We start from the raw sequence: 24,306 nt of genomic DNA, 5'->3' as shown, positions 1-24,306 counted from the left end.
GCCCCAGATGTCTCCAGTGTAGTTACAAGTCTATCTTGGGATCTCCATTCCAAATTCTCACAGATGCCTAGCCTATGCTAACTTGAGCTAGCAAAGTCTATCACCATACTGAATTAAACTATTATCAAGAGAAGGAGATCTCTAGACATACATGAGGCTTCTTAACTTTTGGAAATTATTTTTATGGAAAAAATTCCTGCCAATGCAAGGTAGGGGAATGACCTTGAAAATGTCAGCTAAGATCAATGCCAGCTGTTGACTGAGGCTTATATTATCATTCTCTCTCTGTGTGTGTCTCTCTCTGTGTCTCTCTCTCTGTCTGTCTCTCTCTCTCTTTCACGTGTGTGCACGTGCACACACACACACACACAAACGTTTTTGGAGGGTGTACATATTACCATCATGAAAAATGTTGCTCCTACATTAGGAACTTTGGTATATGAGTGTATAGTACATTTGGACTCTAGGCTCTATTAGTTATAAATTAACTTTAAAAGACTAGTAGTTAAGCATTGGTCAATCACCTCTTGTTCACCAGGAGCCATTAAAGAATTTCTCATGCTAAGGGATCATCATTTACCCTTAGGACAGACATCTGGAGCTTATCAAGAAGAAGGTGCTTCAAGCATGAGAAAATTTAGGAGAAAAACCCAAGGCTGGATTATTTCCATGAGCCCATTAACTGATATCCCCTGAGTACTCCAGTTTTTACATAACTACCTTGTCATCTATGTATTCCACTCAGTGAGCAATGGCTTGTGACCTCCCAGTCAGCAAGTTCAGAGGAGAAATATATGTTATAGTTAATGTTTACTAGAAGACATGTAAATATTTGAAAACACAAGAGTTACAAGCACATGTGAGTTCTATTTTATTTTATGAAATACTGAAAGTCCACTTGTCCACCCCATTAATTATAACATGCTCCCCACCCTGACCTATATACAATTCCTCCTGACATAAATTAGAACAAGGTGCTCAGAATGGAAGCAGCCTATACTCCAACTGGGTTACAAAATATAAATGTAACCTGACATTTTTCTAAGACTTGAGGAAGTTTATGAATTTAAAAAGGGGGCTTAAAGACTCACCACAGTTAAGCCCTACAGTAACTCCTGAAATATCCAAAGTAAATAGAACTAAGGGGGCCTAGGGGACACTAAAACCTTGTTATAAAAGAAGAAATACTCCTTAGTATTTTCTTTTACAGAAAATAGCACATGTGCATCCAACCAGCATTAAGAAGAATGAATAGTAAACTTTGAGGCTGCCCTCTAGAGATCTAAGAGAGGCATGAATGAGCCATGTAAAACAGTTCTTTAGCTACATGTGAATGATTGAGTTTAGCTTGCCCATTCATCTTGAATGTTAAAGGCAAAACAGAGAATGGTTAACTTTTTAATAGCACTTTGCTGTGCATGAATGCACTGTGCACTCATTCATCACAGTTCCCCCAAAGCAAGTCACCTATAGAAGGGGTAACCACTAAGATGTAGTATTCCATAGAATAATCCTTCTGGTCATTTTCCTGTACATTTCAACCACAAAGATGGGATCATACTTTCCACTTTGTTTAGTTAGTTGTTAGTTTAAATATAATTTATTGGGTGATTTTTCATGTTCAAAGACTCTTCTGACTTCTCACTAAGTACCTTTTAGAACAACTGAAGTAGTACAACCACTTAACAAACCAAATAGACCGGATAAGCCAAAGACTTCATAAAAAGAAAGTGAGCAACCCACCCAGTACAACATATACTGACAATGGAAAACAGTTTTTAGTGGCAAATAATCTTACTCTTTTATATAAAGCAGAAATCCAAAAAGATACGCACTGTAACTACGATTATTCCATTTCATAGGATGTAGAATGAGGACACAGGTCTTAAAAGACCTTTTTGGGTGGGGGAGCATTAGAATATGGGCTATGGAATGCTGCACTGCACAAACTGGCTCGTGTCTTCTGAGGAAGCCTGTGTTGGTTGGTTAAGATGTTGATGACCATCTCACAAAAGACTAGGATCAAGTGACTTGGTATCACTATTCCTAGCTCTTGCTTTATGCTGCCCTCTTGTGAATACCATGTCCATAAAGTCTTCAGATGACCCATTTACACTCTAGAGCAGTGATTCTCAACCTTCTAAGGCTATGGCCCTTTAATACAGTTCCTCATGTTCTGGTGACATTTGACCATAAAATTATTTTCATTGCTACCTCATAAGTTTGCTACGGTTATGAATGTAAACATATATGTCTTCCAGGAGTCCTCCAACTAAGTAACCCACTAAGGAGTCGTGACCCACAGGTCAATAAATACCCAGAAGATGGTCAGGGGAGCAGCCTAATGCCAGAATGTGTGGCTTTCCTTGGAAGAAAAAGCTAGTGACACTTAGTTCCAATTCTGCCTTTTCACCCCAGCAGTGGTGAGCGAATTGTACATAAAGATGCAAAGCAACAGATAAAAATCTCTACAGCAGGTCAACTTTCTAAAATGGCAACCCAGAGATGTTCTCCCTTACCTCTGAAACCTGAGACTATTACAAGATAGTCAGAAGTATGTCATGTTGGAGTGTACAGGTGGTATCAGAAAGGGAAGTGGTTCAGATAGGCCCAGCCTGATCACATGGACAATTTCAAAGCCATGTGTTTTCTGTCATTGAAAGAATAAAAGTTCAGAGAGATGTTTTATGGGCAAATGACTCAGTGTGCTGTTGCTGAAAAAGCAGAAACAGACAAGAGGTGTAGACGGCCTGCAGGATCCCAACCAACAGTTATGAAGTAGCTCAACCTTAGAATATTAGGAAAGTGAATGCAGTCCATAACTATGACCCTGGCAGAAGATTCATCCCCAGGGCCTCCAGAGAAGAACATAGTTTGACTCAAAGCTGAATTTCAGCCTGGTAAGACAATCAATGACCAAAGAACATAGCCAGAGTACCTTACAGAGCCCCGAGCTTTAAAAATATGGGTGATGACTTTAAATTGTATGCATGTGTTAACTTGTTATATGCTAATAGTAAACTAATACATCTTCATCTTTTTATTCTGGCAACATTTGCCTCCTAGGTAAGTCTCATATTCTGACCAGTGACAATTCATTCAAAGAAAAAAATCTATTGGGGGGGGGGGGTCTTTGATTTATTTCCTAACCCTTGGAAAATTTACAACTAATCTTTTCATACAAGTTCTAGTTTTTCTTAAGTCACCTTGTACTTAAAAATTAATTTTTCCAGAGCTCTTTCCCACTTAATGTAGAAAGTGCATAGCATATTCAGCTCATATATCCATAGGCTGCATTCAACTATCTAATGCATCCTTGGGACTTTATTTTCTATAGTTTCAACATTCATTCTTCCTGCCCCAAATTTCCATTCTTCTCCATTCTGTATAATGGACTGGCCAAGGATTACATAAGAGGATAGGAAGTTTGAATGGTGAATGCCATGAATTAATTTTCCTGAATTTTCTGTTGGAAAAAATAGAAGCAGAGATGAGTAATATACTATGCTGCAGAGAGAAGAGCATTAGATACAAATCTGACTGAATTTAAAACTTTTCAAGTAACTTCTCATTTCTGTTATCTTTTCCAGAGCTCATTCTACTCACCTCAAAAAGAATGAATAAAATAGTACCATGTAATGCACAAAACTAGAAAAAAATGTTAAAAGCCAATGTCAGACAATATCATAAACAAATGCTGAAATATTTCCAGTTTAAGAGAGCCTCTTTCACAAAATATTTTCAATTTTTCTGAGGAAAAAGCTGCTCAAGTCCGTCTTCTGTAATTGAGAGCAAAGGTTCTCGAAGGTAGCTCTGCCATTTAGAGTGTTTTAAGATGTGGAAAAAATCATATGATGTTAGAATATTGTATTCTTTCCTGTGCTCGAGAACAAAGAAAGGGAGTCATAGACTTAGGGAGACAATTTACATTTGCCAGATATGCTAGGCTTTCTACAAACTTAAATAATGGTAAAGCTTGTGATAGCAGGGTGCATGCTTAATTCATCTTGAATATTTGTCTATGGGTGAGGCTGGAAAATTGTATTCTCAGTAGATACTATTAAAATGTAAAGTTTTTACTGAAAAACATTCTATCTTTTCCTGAAATTTCTTACTGACATTCTGAGAGAATATTTGTAAGTTTTCATCCAATCGTAAATCTTAATAATTCTCTGACCGAACCAAGAGGTATGTGGGAGGTTGTTTTGTGGGGATGCTGAGAAATACTCTTTAAAAATATTTATCTTCTTCAACTTTGGACTTGTGCTGAAATCTAAAAGTAACTCCAAAAGTGCAATATAAAATGGCCAGTATATTTCCTATAGCTTTCTTCCTTTTGTATTTCTGGCTCATTGTTCAAGAAGCATTGCCAGCATCCTGATGGTTGGTTTATTCAGGAGTCCTCTTATAAACTACTAAGATATAGGAGACTTCTTACTGGAAAAGTTTTTCTTTTTCTGTAAATGATTTGTCATTAAAATAACAATGGATACACTCATTAGTTGAAGAGGAAAGAAATCACCTCTCTGGAACTGTATCCAATGCAGATATGGTTGGTATAAAAGAAGCCTTGTTGACAGTTTTTTTAAAATATTGACTTAATGAATAACTTTGCTGTTAACATGCAGGAGCCAGAAGCAATGAAAAATTCCCATGCCTTTAAAATCCACAACCTTGGCACACTTCATAATGGACAAAGTTCAAGATATTCATGGCTTTCTTGACTTAAAAATAAAAAAAAAAACTGAAAAATAAATAAAATCACACAAAGTAGCATTATTACATTCTGAATACTCTTTTCAAAAGTTACTATTAGCTGATTTTTCATAATTTCCTTAAAAAGTTGACTTAAAATGTGGTCTTTCAAGAGCTCAGCCCTTCAAAATAAAGCAGCACTACTGCTTTCCCTTGTACCCTGGCTTGAGGAATTTAACATGCTTCACAACAATGTGCTGATTAGTGAGGTGCCTTTCCAAGTCAGTGCCTAGAGCAGGAGTCTGCAAACTAGTCAACAGGGGACCTATGTGCCAAAGCCAATCCTCCGTTTGTTTCCTGTGGCCCACAAGGAGATTCTCACGTTTTTAAATGTGGGATTTTTTTTTTTTTTTTGTGACTCACGAAAATTACACAGGCTTAAAAATTTCAGTGTCCACAAATAAAACTTCTCTGGGGACACAGTGGTTATGTAGTTTATGGCTGAATTAAGGAATCCGACAGACTTGAAGGCCCCAAATATTTCTTATCTGGCTCATTGTGAGCAAGGGTACTGAAGCCAGCCTGGATTCATGTGACTTGAGAACGGTGCAAACAGCTTCACACTTTGTTCACGAATGCTCCAAGGTTGCCTATAGATCTCGTAAATGACATGACCTTGCTTTGAACACTATTCTTGTCAAACACACACACAAAGACACATTCACATTTGCATACACCTGCACAATTTACTAAGCATTTGGAATAAGAAAGAAAGTGACCTCCATTCTCTATATTTGTGAGGCTGTTCTGCTTATTAGAGACACAGAGTAAAAGTGTTTTAATTTGGGATTAAAAAAGAAATTCTTTGAGGGAGAGCACGATAACTCTGAAGACTCGTACCCCAAGTTCAATCCTAAGAACACACATAAAGATGAAAAGAGAAAATCAACTCTATGATGTACAAATAATAAAATTCAGTTTTAAAAATTTGAAACAAACAAGTGGTCCTCAATACTTTTATTTTAAGTTCTAGATGCTCATTCTTAAAAAAAAAATTAATGAGATATAATTCCCATGTCAAAATACCCAATTCATGTATATAATTCAGTGTTGTTTTAAGAACACAGATTGGGTTAGGTATAACCCAAATCTAATTCTAGAATATTTTTATCACCCCATTAATAGTCATTCCTCAACCCCCTTTACCCCTGGTAACCACTAATCTTTCTGTCTCTTTAATAAGCCTCCTCAGGACAGTTCCTAGAAATGGCACTGAACAATATATGGCCTCTTGTGGTTGTCTTGTCTTATTAGCTGAATATTTTAGAACTCCTAAACTTTCAACAAATCTCCAATTTGGAAATGACTGATTAAACCATCACTGAAAAATTAATTGATTGCATGTTGTCCTTATGGTTTTACAAAACTCTTTTTTTTTTGAGACAGGGTTTCTCTGTATAATAGGAATTTAAAAAAATTAAAACAGAGGAGCTAAAGAAAGTACCCAAGAAGCTGAAGGGGTCTGCAACCCTATAGGTGAAACAACAATATGAACTAACCAGTACCCCAGAGCTCATATCTCTAGCTGCATAAGTAGCAGAAGATGGCCTAGTCGGCCATCATTGGGAAGAGAGGTCCCTTGGTCTTGCAAACTTTATATGCCCCAGTATAGGGGAACGCCAGGGCCAAGAAGTGGGAATGGGTAGGTTGGGGAGCTGGGTGGGTGGAGGGTATAAGGGACTTTTGGGATAGCATTTGAATTGTAAATGAAGAAAATATCTAATAAAAAAATGGGGGGAAAAAGGTTGCTCTGAACATAGTGGAAAAAATTTAAAAACAGGATGTGCTTTTTTGAATAAACTCAGGGACCATAGTGAAGAAGCTATATTTGGCATTAATGATTAAGAACACAGTCATTTAAAATCTAGTAGGATTGCATGGTCTTCTGCTAAAACTGAGAAGATCTCTGTGTTTCTTGTTATTGTATTTTTTATCCTTGGTTCAAAGTTAAAGACATCAAAGCTCTTATACAGGTTTCAGCTTTTAGGAGGTTCTGGTACAGAAAAGTAAGGACTTGCTGACAGTAAAATTTTCTTACACTGCACATGCTTATACTCTCAGTGACTCTGATGTGATTTAACATTTTTTATACCTTTGAAAACTATCTACAGCTTCCATAACGATGTTCCATTACTCAGAGATATCATTTTCCCAAAAATTCACTGTAGTACATTTTTAAAATTTACCTTCCATTAATTCAGTGATGTACACATTCAGCAGACAGGTAATTTGAGGAAGATTCCCTCCATCCATTGTACCAGTTTTCTAAGACACTGAGTCACTGAAGAAAATTGTCAAACTATTGGAGTCTTTTCATATTTTCTCTGCTAACATCTTACAGACATGCTGATCTGTTTGTCAGGTTGAGCTGCCGCTTTTTCAGTCGAGAATACCAACTCAGCAGGTAATGCAATACTAAAAGGTCATCTACAATCAGCCTTCTGTATTTCTGGCCTCAATAACTTCAGAATCAAACAACAATTATAAATACTTGAAAAATCTACACATGTAGTGAACATTTGCAAATACTACTCAAAACTCTCATCATTTTCTAAATACTAGAGTAAAAAACTCTTTGCATTTATATTATAATCCATATTATAAGTAATCTAGAGGTACTATAAACTATATGCAAGAATATATGCACATTATATAAATTATATTATGTCATTTGAATATAGGGACTGAACACCTATGGACTGAAGCATTGGCGTGGGTCCTGGGACCAATCCCAAATCGAGAGAGAAAGAGAGAGAGAGAGAGAGAGAGAGAGAGAGAGAGAGAGAGAGAGAGAGAAGAGTCCTTAAACACACTTTTAATAATAAAAACTAAACTAAAATAAACTAAAATAAAAGGAAGACAAAGATCAGCAGAGTTAAAGGTCAAGGTGACATTATTAGGCATATTCTATTAATGAAACTGTCCTTGTACAATACACAATTTGGCAGGCAATATGGAAAATTATAGATATGCTATTTGGAGTCCTAGCAACCCTTTCTCTGAGCTCTAAAATGAATGAACTCTTTTTTCACATTTTTTCACTTTAATGAACATTAAATTTCTTTTTCCAAGCCTTTTCATGTTTGTGAATGGAGTAAAAGCATTTTCAAGATATTTTGAGTATTATTTGTCATGCTATAAAACTAATAAATGTATAACTATATTCTCTTATTATGGGGGTCAGCCTGTGTTTCAGTATATTTTTCCTAGTAATTTTCTTATTAAATTCATACGCTCCCAAGAGGTTTGGCTATATTGAACTGTCACTTAAGTTTAGTTGGCTGGGATCACAAACAAATGAACACTTCAAGGCACACCTTCATCTCAAAATAGCGAGACCTCTAGGCAGCTTATAAATCTCTATTTCTAAGAAAGAAATGTTTCATTCTTGATTGGTATAGTTCCTAGGGGATTCATATTACAATACAACATCAGGACATATTTCTCAGGCACAGCAACAGACAGCAGTAAATCAATGATAACTACTGTCAGAATCTTTGGGCACACTGCAACAAATGGATAGTCTATTCCAAAACCAGGAGAGGATGAAAAAACAAAATCTGATTTAAATTTACCACCAAGGGGTTTGGGATGCAGCTAAATATTGGAGCACTTGCTTGGTATGCACAAGGCCCTGAGCTCAATCTCCAGCACCAAAAGACAACAAAGCATTTTTTAATAAGAACATATTTTTCATAGGAGGTTATAATTTACTCTTTACACAGGTAATTTTTAATCTCTGTGTAAAAAGCACACTTTAATTCTAATTTCAATAAGAATATACAACCTATAGTATTTCAATCAATAACTACTTTCATCCTATTTTAATTCTAAAATATAAAATATATATCTTATATTAAAATATGTTACATATAAAATATATTATTTTTATCCTATTAAAATATGGTATGTTGTAGATTTTATTATTACTTATCATAAAATCATAATTAAATTTTAAGATACTATGATAAAGCACCTTATGTATTTTTAATTTTTTTCTGTTAGCAGATCTGAAGATAAGCAATTACATTAAATCAGATGAAGATGCAGGAATTGTTCTACCTCCTCCACACAATTCTTTATGCTTATATAGATATAGCCTATGGAAGTGTTTTGTGACTCATGTGGTTATTGGAATAGCTATAGTGTCCAATATATTAGCAACACAAAGTAAGACAAATCCAGGCTAATGTCAAGATATGTTCTTGACATATTTACGTTAAATTGGTGTTTTAAAGCGTATGTATAAGTGCTGGGATGTAAGTGAACATAATCATATTAATTGAATTATGTCAGACTCATTAAATTATACCATATTTTCTGTCATTTGTGGATCTTATATATTGCATACATATGTAAAAACAGTATACTTAAAATGAAAAAAAGGGAAACTTCTAGGGCAATGAAGAGAAGAGGAGAGAAGAAGAAGAGAAAGGGGAGAAGTGGAGAAATGGGAGAAGGAACATAGTCAAAGAACACTATGTACTTGTCTAAAAATGTCCTTATAAAACCCAGTAGCATATCCCATGAATATAGAAGGGAAAAAGATGAATAAGAAAAAAGGAAAATGACTGATATTTTTGTTACCTACCAATATATAGCTATGATGTGCAGAAAGTATTTTTAAAACTTTTAAAGACATTGATAGCTGTCAGAAAAAAGGTAACTTGAAGATAGACACTCTCCCTTTCTTCTATTTAGAAGAAGGATCCTTAAAGCAGAGATTTTTTTTTAATTCCAGTTGATATTTGGAAAGATCTTGAGACATTTTGAGTTGTTATGCTTGGGAATCTAATTGGCCACCACAAAACATAATTAAACATCAAATATAAACAGTCCTGAAGATGCGCATCCCTGACCTTGAAGAATCTATATTAGATACTGAAACATATTATGGATTCAAGTCAAAAGAGTTCAAGAGTTTTGTGAGAGACAGGCAACTGTGAATATATCAGCAAGGGAGATGGGTCATGGCAATAACGCTTATATTATATATTCTTGAAAGGATAAAGTTATAGAGACAGAGAGCTGGGAAACTATCATAGTGATAAAGTACCTGCTTGAAGTACACAAGACTCTAGGTTCAGTTCTAAGCACAGCAATAAAAAGAGCAGCAGCAGTGGCAGTAGTAGTAGTAGTAGTAGTAGTAGTAGTAGTAGTAGTAGTAGTAATAGAGGTGGCAAACAGACTAGTAACTGCCAAAGGTTTGGGGAGCATAATAAAGGGAGTTGGATGAAGGGTTCAGAACATCTTCCCCTAATCTATCTTCATCAAAATTTTATGATATAAGTGCTATGTTTATTATTTCCAACCTATTACAGAAGTAATTGCAATCATACATGATTAAGTAACTGGATAATTAATACAACACAGTAACTATATGAATACATTCCTAAACACTGTGTGATTCCCATTATTTCAAGAATAAACAAGCCAGTTGTAGTGACAAGTGCCTGAAATCTAGCACCCAGGAAGCTGAGGCAAAATTACAATTTTGTAATTGTAAGCCAGCTTTAACTACATAGCAAGAACCCAGAATATGAAGTAAAAGAATAAACAAACATTGAAAATTCAGAATCATATATTAGTTATTTACTCATTCTTTACATAGAGCACACTAATCTTTAAGATGGCTGATACAAGGCTGAAGGTATGTTTTGAGAAGTAAAGCACTTGCCATGCACCTGTAAGGACTGGAGTTTGGATTCCCAGACTTCACATACATGTAACCCACCTACAAACCCAGCACTCAGGAGGTATAGCTAGACAAGATGAATTTGTGGGATATGAGTTCAACTGAAAGACCATACCTGAATATATAAGGTAGAGAACAACTGACAAAACATGCCTGATGTTAACTTATGACCTACATACATGCATGCACATGTACCTATACACACATAAATGGCCACACATATGAAAATGCATTCACATACTACATACACATACCATACACAGGAAAAAAATAAAGAAGGGTGATAGCTGAAGGGGTTTGCAGCCCCATAGGAGGAACAACAATATAAACTAGTCCCAGAGCTCCCAGGGACTAAACCACCACCAAAGAGCACACATGGTGGGACTCATGGCTCCAGCTGCATATTGCAGCAGAGGATGGTTTACTCGGACATCAAATTGGGGTGGGGAGAGGCCCTTTTTTTCTATGAAGGCGCTATGCCCCAGTGTGGGGGAATGCCAGGGCCAGGAAGCAGGAGTGGGTGAGTTGATGAGCAGGGGAAGGGGAAAGGGCAGAGGGGGAGGATGTTTTTTGGAGGGGAAACCAGGAAAGGGGATAACATTTGAAATGTAAATAAAGAAAATATCTAATTAAAAAAAAACCTTACTAAGAGAATCAAAAAAAGAAGAAGAAGAAGAAGAGTGTTACAGAACGTGTGCATGAATATTTATATCACTGTAATAAATAGTGTATTCTAATACTTGATATCTGAGACAAAGGAGGAAATGAATTTAAAGAATTGATATTTTCAAGGCTGGGGAAAGGTGGTGAACATCTTTATTCCCAACACTGAAGAGACAGAGATAGATGGATTTCTGTGAGTTCTAGATCAACCTGATCTACAGAGCTAGTTCCAAGACGACCAGAGCTGTTACACAGAGAAACCTTGTCTCAAAAAAATGATGGTAATTTAAGTGGATCTTCTTACTAATACCTTGAAAAATGGTTGTAATTCCAACAAACTGAGTACTAGCAATATAAGCATCTTGTAGGCAATAGATCTCAAGCAGTGAACTTTCCACACTTTGGAGATTATTTGTACTCTATAAAGCTGAGCTTCTTATCTTGGATAGAGAATGAAAGAGAAAGTGGAATTGGTTGTTGGGCGTGGCATGAAGCCCTATCCTCTCACGTAAATATTTGCTGCAAACTGTTTAAGCTTTCATTCAAAGAAAATCTTTGGAACCAGCTACATTTTAGGGGGCTCACATTTGTTGAGTCAACAAAGGTACATGACTATGGCAAATGATTGTAAAGATAAACTCCTAAATGTTTATTAAGAACAATCCTAAATCAGCATTGGTTTCACACACTTGTAAATCTCAACACTTGGGAGAGTAAGACAAGAGAATCAGGAGTGCTATATCAGTGAGTCTCTGACATCCATGCTGGCTGCCCAACTTATTGATTTAACTAAATTAGAGAACCCATCCACCTTTTCACTCAAAAGCCACTTCTTATAATCTATTGGACAGATATTCCTGACTGGAACACAGTGATGAATATTAATTAGTCTTCTCCATGTATACTATTTTAATGGAAAAAGACTGGAAGCTACCCATATGACCAAAGTCCAATCAGTTATGATAGGATGTTGCAATGGAATGGCAGGATATCATAATGCAATGTTTTACAGCTGTTGAAAGAAACAGAGTGCACTCTCTTTGACTTAATATGCAAAGAACTTCAGGACATATCATGAAATATGTGTGGGTATGCAGAATACCACTCAGAGAAAGTCACCATGTAAGATAAGGGATATATACTTATGTATCTACCTTCAACCATTATGAAACTTTCTGTAGAAGTGGATGTCACCATAGGATACACACAGAAATTTATAAATATTTACATATATTAGAGTTGAAAATATTTATGTACTGATTAGAAGGTAAAGAAGACCTCTAAAGAGGTTTTTTTCTTTAGAATTTCAGTATTTAAATTAACATAAAGATCAAAATAGAACACAATACTGAGAGCTGACTGTTTCAAACTATGTTCAAAACCACACCCCCACCATAATCCCTCCCCGAGATAACAAAGGACTGAATCCTATCCCAACTTGCTTACATACTGTTTCTTTAAATTACTCCAAGCTAATCAGCAATTTACCTGGCTAAAATTCACATGGTTGTACTTTGAAGGGTACAATCCCTTAGGTTTTTTTTTGTTTGTTTTTTGGTTTTTTTGTCTTCATTCAGGTAGAGAGGATTTGCAAAGGCACTAACAACAAAGAGATTCTTAGCATTCAAAACCTTAATTAGAAAACAAGAGCAAATAGTAGAATTTTTTTTTTTTTCAGAAGAACCACAACTTCATATTCTTTTGTGTTGTTGCCTGATTGCATTTGTTAATAAGGAATTTGGAAACACGCGGATCAAAAAAAAAAAAAAAACTGTTCAGGGTCTTTTGGTAGCAAATTATACTTGTAAATCTGATGTAAGTTGATCACTAGAAGAACTCTCACTCTTTGAAGATTAGAATTCATAAATGTATGAAAGAATTAAATGACTCTTTCCTCTAATGATAGAAAGTATTAAATGGCTGGAAAAAATGTGTTTGAAATCAACCAAGGAAGCAATTCATTTTGAATTATATTCAGTAGAAATCCTAAATAAGAAAAATATGTTAAGTCAGTTTCTACTGGATGAACAAGCAAAAAGGAGGCATGAAAGGGCTAAATTGAAGAATGCCGGGCTGGGAAATGTCTTTTCTACCTTGTTTTACTTTTTGTTAACTATGGCAGTCAATTATGTCAAGTATAGCACTCTTGGGCAACATAATTTATTGTGTCTCCACAGAACAAAGCAAGAAAGACACTACAAGGACAAAAAAGTGGATGTTCTATTGGATCCTTCAAGAGGGCAGTGGCTATGGAACAAGCAGAAATGAATGCCTCTGATGATGCATCTTAGATTGTTTTCTTAATACATAAAATCCCCCCTCTCTGGATCCCAGAAGTCTCATTTTTCAAAAGAAAATACAAGTCAATAAGGATTAGTCTGGCTCTAGGAAGGTCAGAACTAAATATACAAAATTAATAACATGACCCTGAAATAAACAAAAATGTGAAATTGCTCATCCGAGGGGATGATGTAACTAATACTGACATAATTTCCAAGCAGAAAAGCAAAACTAGGTCAAAGCACGTTGGCCTAACATAATAAGCATTTTTGCTTCCAGATTTTTATGATGTAGGCTGTGTCTGCAGGCATTATTGTCTTCTGTTATCAATGTTCGGGGCTGTCACAAATAATTCATGTCTTATCGCTCTTTGTTAGTTAAACCAAAATAATGTAGTATACATTCCAACTGTTCCATTCTGACAGCTTACATGGTAGAGAGGGGAGAAATATTCAGAGAGCATTTCCTTCTGATAGAAGGATTAAACAGTAAATATTCATTATTTTATAGTCTATTTTCATGTGACAGTTTGCTACCTAGAAAATCATGAGCCTCTCAATCAATCATTGTGGGGTTTGGGGTTTTTTTGTTTGTTTGTTTGTTTTTGTTTTTACCTTTTTCACCCAGACAGAAAGAGCAGTAGCATTAATTTCATGGAAAATTTACTTTAAGCACTGACCACAGAAATAAATCTCGACTGAATGACACACCAAATAGCATCCATTTAATGTTTACTTTTCCTTCATACATGCCTTAAATGAACTCATACTTTTCATCCTCTTTCTATTTGTTCCGCATCATTTTCCTGAAAAGCACAGCTGATTAAATCATGAAAAAAATCCTCTTATATCATAAACATTTCATCTAAACAAACATAGTCCCTCCAGTTGTTAACATCAGGCATTTTTTTATATTTAAAATCAGAGTGTAGAAGATATACACAATAGTGACACAAACACCAACTAAAAGACCATTTGACCACTCAGGTTTGTTTGTTTGTTTGTTTGTTTGAGATGTCTCACTCTTTAGGCTAGGTTGACCTGGATAGGCAATATAGCATGATCAGGCTTTGAACTTGTAGCAACCCTCCAGCCCAATCCTTCTAAGTTCCATGATTACAGTTGTGATATACAAGCCCACCTTAACTATGTGGATCTCCAAAAAAACTGCTTTCTTAACATTTTGTAATAGCATATTAATTGTTCATAATAGTGGGGTTCATTGGTGTGTTTTCATACAATTTTCTCCATTGGGACATATATAACGGATTTTAGCCATATTCCTCCATTCTCCTCTCTTGTCTCCCTCCCATTCCCACTGATCCTCTTCTTCCCAACTAGTAAAGGAGGGATTTTGTCTCAAGATTATACATTCTTTTCTGACTATTCACAACCAACAACCCATTCTAATTGTCCCAAAATCTACAACACATGAAATAATAGCATGGGCTCTGAAAGCAGCCAAATTATACCTTATGACAAAGGCATGTGGAATGGACAATAAAAAAGAACAAAATTGGAGAGCATAATGTTCAAGTTCTAGGTGAAAACTAACTTCCTCCTAGGTATGACTAAAGTGCTTCTTGGGCTAAATTGTGTCACTGAAGCTAGTGCTGGCACAGTGATGGTGCTGGTGCGATACGCTGTTAACTCTGTCAGCCAAGTTTCTCTTGAACACACTGTAAATCCCAGGGTGACAACAAGCTTGTAACAATTCTTCTGCCATGACCCCTAACTGCTGGGTTTCCAGATGTGAGCCATTCTGGTCCATATGCTAAACTTTCAACCTATAAACCCTGGTGTTACGGTACACACCTGTAACCCTGACACTTTCTGGCTGAGGCAAAGGAATAGTGAGCTCCAGGCAAGACACAGTAATGTTGTTAAATACCTGGAAAACAAAATTATTGGTTTTGTTTTTTTTTTAACCTAAAAGACCAAACTTTTAACTAGCAATTTATTTTTCTTACCTATTTAAAAAAAATGGAGTCTCCCTATGAAGCCAAGGCTTCCTTTAAGCACTTGGTCTCCATAGCTCAGCCCCTTGACTGCCAAAACTACAAGTATGCCCCACTTACCATCACCTAACTAGAACTTTCTGTTTGAATCCCTAATGTATTTCCTATATACTAGATCTTATATAAATATACAAATTTTGGGCTGGACAGATGGTTCAGTGTATAGAGTACTGACTGTTCTTCTAGAGGTCCTGAGTTCAATTCCCAGCAACCACATGGTGGCTCACAACCATCTGTAATGAGATCTGATGCCCTCTTCTGGTATGTCTGAAGACAGCTGCACTGTACTCACATACAGAAATAAATAAATCTCTTTTTTTTAAAGATATGTTTTAAAAAATATATACAAAATTCTATTACTTCTATCTCTCTATTGCTTTATCTGGTGGCTTATCTACCTAATACTAAGTCAGAAAAAGAAAATCTCATTTGTCCACTTTTTTTTCTTCCTACTCAAAAAGATAATCTGGAAAATACATTCCACTGTAGCAGCACTCTAAAATTTGACATGTGATAGGAAACAGAGTCTACTAAGTGTACTGTGGAAATGTGGAAGTGTTGTTGTCTCTATAAATCACCAAATGGATGTGAAATTTCATTTCCACAATTTTAACCAGAACTTTCAGACAGTGCATCACACTGAGAAGTAGTAAAATCTCTTTGTCTTGAATGTCACTCTACTGAATGTAAGCTCAACCTGTACACAGTGAAAAGACTTGGTCTTTAAAAGGATACCCTCTAAGGCAGGCATGGTGGCACACATCTAAAATCCCAGCACTCAGAAGGCAGAGGCAGGTGGATCTCTGTGATTATATGAGGGCAGCCTGGTCTACATAGTATATTTTTGGATAGCCAAGGTCATTTAGAGAGACTTTGACCCCAGTCCCATCCCCCTCCAATAAGGAAAGAAACAAAAGAAAGAAAAAGAAGGGAAAGGAAGGAAGGAAGGAAGGAAGGAAGGAAAAGGGAGAGGGAGAGGGAGAGGGAGAGGGAGAGGGAGGGGAGGGGAGGGGAGGGGAGGGGAGGGGAGGGGAGGGGAGGGGAGGGGAGGGGAGAGGAGAGGAGAGGAGAGGAGAGGAGAGGAGAGGAGAGGAGAGGAGAGGAGAGGAGAGGGAGAGGAGAGGAAGAAAGGAATGTGGAAATATTCCTTTTGTTGCTAAATAAATATGACTTGATATTTACCTGGCAAAATAAACTAACTATACATTTGGCTATGATCTAAAACTTCAAGTTAGCCTCAGTGAGAACAAGCTTTACAGATCCTATCTTGCAATTTAGGCTTTGATCAGTTAGGGGCAATTCCCACACCAGAATTATTTCTACCATCAAGATAAGCTGCTTGGTATGTTCTGTGTTGGGTCTTTGGCAGAATATAACTGAATGGTTAAGCAACCACAAAATACTTTAAGTTTTTTTGATACTCATCAATTACTCTTTACCATACCACTGACCACTCAAACATTCTTTCTTCTTCAGGGCCACTCTGATCTTTATATTTCCCATCTTTCTACTAAGGTTTACCTCTCATGTTTCCATAAAACACTTAATAACTCTCTCTGTGTTTCAACACCTGTATTTGGATCTGAGAATTCAAGGATACCTTAGATGTGATTCTTGCTCTAAAGTAACTCAATTTCAAGATAGCCAGAGCTATAATTAACTGGAAATAGACTATCCCAAATATGAATGTATATAAGGGCCACAGCCATTTCCTCCTGTTTATTTTAATCCAAATAGCATACAAAGAAAGTCCTCATAAACAACCCGAACACACACATAGCATCATTGTTTCTTTGTTACTCCTCTGTGGTTCTCTGGCTGTCATGCATAAAGGCTCTTCTGAATCCACAAGTTCAGAGAGGATGCTGAGAAAGGTCTAGTGAATAGATCTGAAATATAAGGCAAGCATGCTAGCAAATCCTGTCTGTCAAGACATGACCTGGCCCCTAAATATTGTCTCCTGACAGGGAAGTCATGTGTTTTGTAGCTCTGGGCTCCACTGTTTGAAATTCTTCACTGTTTGAATTTCCCCAATTAAAGATTCATTCTAAGGATTAAAAGGCTATGACAGTTTTATCTTATCTATATGAATTCTCTCCCAACCTGCCCTGAAGACCACTGTCCTAAAGAAATAGAGATGTGGTATGTGTACAGGGAAGGGGAGGCAAGAAAAGGATAACAGATAGGCAAATATGGATTCACTGCATGTTAAATTAGGTCAGGTGGGGAGATACCTTGGAGGGACCAGAATATCAGAAGTGAGAGAGAAAGGAAAAAAAAACTAGTGTAAACTTTTTCTATTTCAAATATTGCTAAAACTGTTCTGGTATCAACAAGTATGGTAATTGTTTTGTATTTCCATCCTTTATAGAATAGTAGCATGTTCGTAAAACTCGGAACTTGATCTCAAATTAATCAGATTGAATAGCTTTCAAAATAATGAGTAGTGTGTGTGTGTGTGTGTGTGTGTTCATGAGCATGGAGTATGCACATGATATTCCTCAGGAATACTATCCAGCTGCCTTTTAAAATAATGTTTTTATTTATCCTTTGATATATATATATGCATATATGTATATATATGTATACACACACATATATATATAATAAAATTTTAAGCATACCCATATTCTTATTTCCCCTTCAACTTCCTCAAGACCCCACCCAAAAAGGTCCCTTCCCAACTTCATGTCCTTTGTAAAATAAAATTAATCTTGATGTGTTCTTTTAGTGCTACCCATGTGCACCTGGATCAGGGGCTACGCACTAGAAAATAAGCTCTCCCAGTGGCCATACTCTAAAGAAAATTAACTCCCTGCTACAGTAGCCATCAATATACAAATAGAGCACCTTCATATACATGTTACAATATTTACTGTCATCTTCTTCCTTTGAGACTGTCTTTTATTGGCTTGCAGTTCACTAATTCTGCTAGGCTGATATGCCAGTGTTCCATACTGACTCCTAGTTTCCTCCTTCTTATTGCAGGGAACACAATGCACTACTATTCCTAGCATTTTGATGTGGTTCTTGGGTATCAAGCTCCTTTGCTCAGGTTTGCAAAGCAAACATTTTTCTGGCTGAGCCATGCCCACAAACCCTTCAAAGATAGTGTTTCAAAATGTCCGTGGCACAGATCGTGGTGGTACATGCCTTTAATCCCAGTACACGGGAGGCAGAGGCAGGTGGATTTCTGAGTTCGAGGCCAGACTGGTCCACAGAGTGAGTTCCAGGACAGCCAGGGCTACACAGAGAAACCCTGTTTCGGAAAAACTAAAAAAAATAATAAAAAAATGTCCATGGCCTAAAAAAATGTCCATGGCATCATTTCTCACTTGAAAAATTTCTAGTTTCAAACAAGAAACTTGAAGAACACACTTATATAGGAGTCAAAGGTTTGGTGAGTCTAGATAATATTTGTATAATTGTATATCTCAAAGGGTTAGAAAAAAGGATTTTAAAATGTTTTTGCCATAAAGAGTTGGTAATTTGAAGAGACAGATACCTTTAACTTAATTATACAGGATATGGATGCACTGAAATATCACATGGATCTCATTAGTATGTACAATTTTTATATTTCATGCATCAGTTAAAGATCAAAAAACATGATACATATGAAATGTCAGTGAAACCCATTATGTTGTGTGCTTACTAAAAAAAAATCAACTACAAATAAAAGTACAGTACAAAGCATACACTCTCATATGCTAAAAATAAACTTAAAGTAAATAAAAATATATTGGAATACTCAATAAAATGGAACATGAAGCATTTATAGAGTTGGGACTCTGTATTAGGTATTTTCTCTGATAAATTGATTTTAGCAAAGAAATCATGAGTGTCTACAAGTGAACATGGAAATAAAATGTCACAAATACAGATTATTTCTCAGCTCCATTAAGTTCAGTAAATTTTAGGCAATCATTAGTTTTTAAAGGGATTTTCATCATTACAAATAAATATAGGGAAGAACAAGCAAACAGCCATTCTTCTCATGTAATAATCTATATTATACTACTGGTATCAAACCTATATACTAGATTGGAAGTACTTTGAAGTCAAGGATTCTATCAAACTATGTTGAGAACCCAAAAGACATCTGAAATACAAAAATCACTCACTGTGTAGTTTCTTCTAAATGAACTAAGTAGATTAATTCTGGAAGTGCTCAGTAAATTTTGAATGATAAGAGATGGGAAGCCTTGGTATTTTATTTATCATACATAGCTGACTGAATATGGAATGTTTAACAGTCACTTACATGCTACAATCAGGACCACTTACTGCTTTTGCCTTTTTAACTCAGAACCTGTTTTTTTTTTTTTTTAATATAGTTTTGTTTTGTTTTTGCACAAAGGAGATAAACTTTTACGGTTTTAGTTTTTGATTATTTTCTTTTTAGTAAAGTTCCCTCTTTTTTGTGTGTCTGGGTACCACAACTTTTTACTTCCTTAACACCACTTACTGGAGGACTTTAAAGATCTTAATGTTATGTCAAAGAATATCTTCATCTAAGGGAAAAAGAAATCTTTAACTCTGATGAGCATCTAACAGCGTGTCCTCTAGTTAAACGAAATGTCTACATCATGCCAGTTAACAAGAGTCAGTAAAGAACCTAAAACAAAACCGGTCAGATGAGTTTGGTTTCAGATGAAAGGGGCTGATAATAAACCAAAACTCTTCCTCAGAAACTTCCCCACATCCACACAGATTAGGCTCCAGTTTGACCTGACTCTATCACTCTTGCTTTAATCAAAGTGTATTTGATATCCTCTTCCTTGAGCGAACTAGTTTTCATAGTAGATTCGGTCACAAGGTTAAAGAATTGGTAACTAATCACTCTTATAAGCAGAGTAATCTCTCTGGTCCTGCTTGGGTATGCCTGCAGTGGTGTCCAAGGCCTAGGTGTTCGTCAAGGAAACTTCAAATCTGACCCCTGCAGGTAGATAAGTGAAATACACACTTCCAGCCAGATCCTGGCATTTCTTTTAGAGTCTGGAATTCTAAAACTGACAACACTCAGACTAAGCACAGCAGAGATACTGACAACATTTACATATTTTAGCCGTCTCTTTCATCTTACAATTTTCTCTGGGAGCGTAGCAAACAGTTGATTAAGAAGAATTTAACTTACTTTTAACAAATATTCTGACGTGGTTAGTCATATTTTTTTTCTTATCTATTGAACTCTAACTGACTTGGAACAACTGGGATACTCAAATCATGTGGACAAAAAATATCCTGATTTGGCCCATCTTTTCTTAATCAAACAAATTACTCTCTGACCAAATACTTCCCCACCCCCCTCAACAATGTAAGCCTAGGTTTCCATAACTACCTTGGATGTCTATTTACCACACAAGGGATCAAAGCCAGGAGGCATCCACAGGCACAGCTCGCCTTCAAACTTTGCAGGAATGTCTGCGGATAGCATACAACTACCAATTAACAGATTTGTTTGAAGCCTATGCGGTCCACAGCCAGACAAACTCAGAACATGAGTCACGCTGAACACTAAGGAAAAACCAACTCAAAAATTACTTTGAAACAACCAACAAATATCTTTTCGTTGACAAGTCCTACAATGGTAACATTTCCTGAAAGATAGGCAGTAGAAAAACAAATAAAATCTTAACATACGCTGAAGACATCAAACTCTCTAAAAGCGTATACAAAAACTTAAAACATCTGTTAAAGGGGACCCATTTCTCAGATACACATTTAAAATTCCAGTTATAGCATCTTCCTATTAAGTGTCATAAAACTGCCTGATCTTAATGTTGGGACAAAGGAAATCAGAAAGGTCTTGTCCTTTAAACTTCTCAAGGCTTTCATTTCTAAAGAAATGAAGCTACACAGCATACTCGAGACATTGTATGCTAGTAACAGAACAAGAGGAAAGGAACATTGATGGAGAGGTTTTGGTTTTATTTTACAGGTAGTCTTTCTGGGTGGGTGAATTCCAGACTAGGAGACCAGCCTCTAACTTGCTGTTCTCATTATTTTTAATCTTTTCTTTTTTTTCTTTTTTCTTTTGTCTTTGCCTTCACTTCACCATTTGTTCGATGAGGATCAAGCTGCCCTTCATTCTCTCCATGGAGGTGTGGTTGAGAATAAATAGATGATATTTGTAAAGGACTTTCTAATCCTCTGAGGAAAGATTACTGCCAGGACTTTCATTAGTAAGCCAGATGTCCTTGGGCATTTTAACTCCAATCTAAAGAATGCAAAATGGGCTGACCAAACTCAATCACAGCTTCCTTGCATCAGCAGCATCGTAGCCTCACAAAAAACAAAATAGCAGCTGGGAGACCAAGAGACTAAAAGAAAAGTCATCTCAGCTGCTTAGTATATTTCTCTAAAGTTATTGGGATTCTAAAATCCCAAAATATGCCTGGTAGGGAATTTCATCTGGAGATTCTATTTTTTTCCAACTTGAGAATGAAATATTTGTTCTTAGTCTGTGGTGGGACAATTAATGTGACTTGCTATTTAGGGAGGATATTTGCAGTTGTGGGAATGTCATAAGCAAACCTGTTGTTTTTGGCTGGACTTCTATAACAGGTGGCCATGCCTTTCCTTTTGCCTGGGAACGCAGCAAATTCCTTCTCAAAGAAGAATCTGAAAAGTTTTCCATTTTTTTTTTTTGATCAAAGTGCCAAGAGAGGTTGGCACACTTTAAAATGACTTCCTGATGAACTTGTCAGGTTTATGTTTGTTTGCTTGCTTGTTTCATTTACCTTATAAGAATTTTGACCTGCACTGTTTGTGTGCTGACAATCTGGTAAGAGCCCAAACTTTCTGAGTCTTACACACAAACATGTAGCCTTCTAATTGTGTTGGCGAGTTTTGGGCTATGGAGAATTTCTAACTAGTTAGTGGTAGGGATCTGTCCTGGCTTGCCACCCCACTGTTCGGCATTTGCACAGCCCTAGGGACGGATCACTTACCAGCAAGAGGATTGTGTTTCATTGCTGAGCTGATGACACATGGGTTGGTTTGATAGCTAACCCTGCAAATACAGCCAGGGGCTGCTGGGCCTAAGATGACAAATTGGTTGGTGGATGTTATTCCTCTGCCTGAATGAAGTGGTAAGGTCTCTTCCCCTCCCCCAACAAGAGAAACAAGAACAAATCTGGGACTCGCCCATGCAGTAATGCTACCATCTCATGCCTGGTTTCTTGTATGAACAATGATCGCTACTCTTGCATCTCCTCCCCCAGTCCCTCCCTCTTTTCAACTACCCAATAGGCGAAAGAACAATGTTATATATGTATCCAGAGATGTGGGATGAAAAGATGGTCATTCATTAAATAACTAAGGAGTTACTACATGCCTACTTGTACAGTTAAAACTTCAACACTGGGCTGTTTGCCAACTTCATACAAATGCCACAGTTCCACATGGGAAAAATCATCCCAAGCTCTGGACAAGCCTGCCTGAGGCATCAGACAGAGGGAGTGTCACCCCATTCCAGAGGAACTGTGTGGGCACAAAGATTCTAAAAATTGAGTTCACACATCACCGAGGACAAGACAGGTGGCTTCACACAGCATCAAATAACTTCTTTGTTCCGGCTTAGGACCTTTGTGAAAAATAGTATTGTGTACCTATTCTCTTTCTTGCTCCTATCCAGCAAGCCTCCTTGCCCCTTTTGTCTATCTCATGTGCTTGCTAGAAATTCAAAGAATGAGGCTGCTCTATAAGATCGCAAAACTTCGAGAAAGCCAGCCTCTGCACCACTCTCCAGCTAGGCAGATGCAATTTGCTGAAAGCACACACACAGTCTTTCATGTGCTTTTTTCTGTACTCCTGCAATTTCCCAAGCTCGTCCAGAAGAGCAAGTTAGCGAATAAGAAATGTGAGGGCCTTTGCTCCTGACCTTTCATGCAGGGCCTCTGCTTTACCTCTGCGGCAGTGAAACGGAAAGTCGTAAACCCCTTGGCCCAACCACTCATGGGAAGGTTTACTTTCGCCTAAAGTGAACACTTTGGGGTGGGGCACACCCAACTCAACTGGAAGAAAAAAGAGAAGAGGTTTTCCGGTGACAAAACAGATGCTCAGTTTCCCACCCGGAGTTACTCCGCTCTGGCAAGAGTAACTAGCATTCCTCCCCGGGAGTCTCTGTCCTTCCCAGTCACTGAAAGGCTTTTACTTTTGTCTTTCCCTTGTGAGTATCGATCTCGGCAATAAAACATTGACGTAAGATTTTTTTTTCCAACTGTGATAGAGTTGTAAATTACACCCTCTTCTAGGCTTTGTAATCCAGTCTTTCCTTTTCTCTTTTTCCTCAACGGCAAAGCTATAAACCTCATAAACTTCTACCTAAGTTGATAAGGAATTGTATCCCTATGCCCTAGAGCGACGGAAGAAGCTGCTGGCTTGGAATTCTTCACAGAGACACACTCAAGACCGGTCTCCCTTCAGTACTTCCGGGACTGTGTTCTTACGTCCAGCAGCAACACAAAATACAACTCCTAAAGTGCTAGAACGGTTTTTAAAAAAGTCTGTAACACCCCCCTCCCCCCTCCCCGCGCCTGCCTCCGCTGGAAGTGCAGCTTGTTCCATCCAGACTGCTTTCGCCTTCTCAGCCTCGGACACACAGTAAAGTGCTCAAAACGTGAAAGCAAAATAAGATAAGAGTCCCAGCGTGCTTCTTTGTCAGACTGTGCAGTTGTCTTTATTCTAACCTGAAGCATAATAGGGTAGAGGCTAAAAGCTTGAGATGAATCCAGCACAATACATTCCAGAGGCCCGCAAACTGGAATTGATTTGCATATTCCACAAACCGCTCTGAACCTTTTACAAAGACTGCCTGACATCAGCAACCACTCTTAGAAGCAAAAGCTGGCGCGGGTAGGTAGTAAGGACGAGGCAGTGGGGTGCCGGCAGG

The 24,306-nt window shown here is 37.1% G+C and overlaps 1 protein-coding gene across 14 annotated transcripts in view; it reads right to left on the bottom strand.

Annotated features, from left to right (window-relative positions):
• Nucleotides 1-24,306, bottom strand: part of Mid1 (midline 1) — a 305,600-nt gene that overhangs the window by 86,396 nt on the left and 194,898 nt on the right. The window lies entirely within an intron of this gene.

The sequence above is a fragment of the Mus musculus genome, chromosome X, assembly GCF_000001635.26.
Source record: "Mus musculus strain C57BL/6J chromosome X, GRCm38.p6 C57BL/6J".
NCBI lineage: Eukaryota > Metazoa > Chordata > Mammalia > Rodentia > Muridae > Mus > Mus musculus.
This window is presented reverse-complemented; position numbering and strand designations above follow the sequence as displayed.